General features: G+C 36.3%; 1 protein-coding gene across 2 annotated transcripts in view; it reads right to left on the reverse strand.

Annotated features, from left to right (window-relative positions):
• cdh22 (cadherin 22) overlaps positions 1 to 2,222 on the reverse strand; it is a 159,229-nt gene that overhangs the window by 44,053 nt on the left and 112,954 nt on the right. The window lies entirely within an intron of this gene.

Consider the following 2,222-nt stretch of genomic DNA (forward strand, 5'->3'; position numbering starts at 1 on the left):
GGGGGAGGGGGGGGGTTGTCAGTCTGAGTATCCATTTCTACTCAGTTATGTATTAAAAGATGTAAACATCAGGCCCAAAAATATCTAAAACTTCAAACTAAGAAGTTTCTAAGGGCATGAAATGAAGTTCCCAAGAAATTAAGTTTTGTGTATCTGTAGAATCAAATTGGATTTGTAATTTAGGTTTGTATGTTTGTCGAAAAGCATGTGTCTGTCTCTAACGAAAATATATTTGTGATTCAGTTTTATACTGTTTGTAAGCCTCTGATTACAGATACAAAGTTACTGTATGTCGGAAGACAAAGTCATGAGTTTCCAAAAATCCTTAATATTTTAATTATATATGTAGATGTACTAATCATAATATTAATTTCTAGAGGCAATTTATAGTATGTAGTATAGCTTCTCAAGTGCAGACTTTTGGAGTTGCTTGGGTGTTTAAGCAGAGTTATATGCTGGGTAACCTTCTCAGGGGCRCCACCAGGAGTCTTGGGCCCCATGACAAAAAAATAAATTGGGCCCCCTCTGCTGTTACAATTTCTTGAATCTATTTGACCCATAAGAGGCATCAAATTGTAAAGGCTTGCAACTGCCTTACTTTCTTTGGATACTAGTGAACTTTACATGCAACAGTTCGCATGCTGTATGCAAATAGGTTGCTTACATTTTTTTTAAAATTAGTTTTAGCTTACAGAAAGGTCTCTCCCCACAAGCAACAGTCATAGGCAACATCCAAAATACAAATAAAGCAATCTAGGCTTCTCAAAAAATGCTATTAGTTGCATTTCATTCAAGCTGCGGTATGCAACTTTAATAAAAATATGTTTTCTCTTTATTTGTTAAAGCTGTCACCAGGTGGAGACATTTTGTTATGAGACAGATAATCTGTGAAAAGATTAATCTCCTCCACCTCCTCCCTGAGCTACTATTGCTAGCTAGTGTAATACAATGCTCGGCCCAAGAACAACCAATCAGAACTAGGTGGAGAGTGTTAGCGCTTTCAATCAACCTCACTCGCTGCTGTGCTAATGGCAGAGAAACAACTTATTGTTACAGGAAAACTGTTTATCTGCCATAGGATCTATGCTAGCTAGACAGAGCATTCACAACAGGCTGTGCTAGCTGCAGCACAGCACACAGCAAGGGGGAGGAAGGATGAGCAGCCACATGAGATTGTGACTGACAGCATCAAACCCGCCTCCTGCTCCTGATTGGTTGTCTCTAGATAGAACAGGGAGAAGGCAGAGGAAATACATTTTCAGAGATTTTCTCTCATGCCATACTTTTACAACATAATGACAGTTTTAACAAATATGTAAAAAAATATATTTTTTATAAAAGTTACATACTGCAGCTTTAATTTCACCTAGGAGAAGAGGGGTCAGGAGGGAAGTGGTAACAGATATCTGTAATTTAAATGCAAGTTAAGGTTAAACTGTTTGGACTGGCTCCAGTACAGACAAAAGGCTGTTTATTATTATTATTATTATTATTATTATTATTATTATTATTATTATTATTTAAAGATTGTTTAAATTTCTGTCTGTAATAAATATATTGTTTTTGTTGTGTAATTGTAAAAAGAGCAAAGACAGAGAAATCCCTATAGATTCACTGGAATGATGCTAACTAGCTTGCCATTGAACAGTGTTGCTCTGTTTTTTCACTGGGACTTGGGTGAGCTCTAACTGGTATCGGAGTTAGAGTTGCTGCTGCTGACTGACTCACCTGTTGTTAAGTGTGGTAAAGGGTATAGGGACACGTTAAATAAATGGATATGTTGGTAACTTTTTTTGCCTTAATTCATTAGATGCTAGTTAAATGGAGGTAAACAGTAGTCTGTAGCTAAGCTAACTGCTAAATGGTTGATAATCTCACACAGTCTACTCACCTCTCTTGGAGAAAAACTGGGTTACAAATTGACACTCTAGTCTTTCTCTCTCTATTTTATTTTTTAGAAGACCTGTCTTTATAATTTTTCTTAGCAGAATGGTAACCGCCACAGTTTTCTTGTCTTCTACTGTCTGCTGTGACACTGTCAAGCCCATCAAGCAGGAACGAACCAATACAGGGGGCATTCAGTGCAAATATGGATATGTGCTTTTTGGTCTGGGATTGATAACATTTATTTTCTACTGCTAAAAACAAATTTTTAAAAGTAGAATATGATTAATTTTGTAATTGACAGGGCCACCTTTTTTTTCTATTTCTATGAATATATA

The sequence above is a fragment of the Poecilia reticulata genome, linkage group LG5, assembly GCF_000633615.1.
Source record: "Poecilia reticulata strain Guanapo linkage group LG5, Guppy_female_1.0+MT, whole genome shotgun sequence".
NCBI lineage: Eukaryota > Metazoa > Chordata > Actinopteri > Cyprinodontiformes > Poeciliidae > Poecilia > Poecilia reticulata.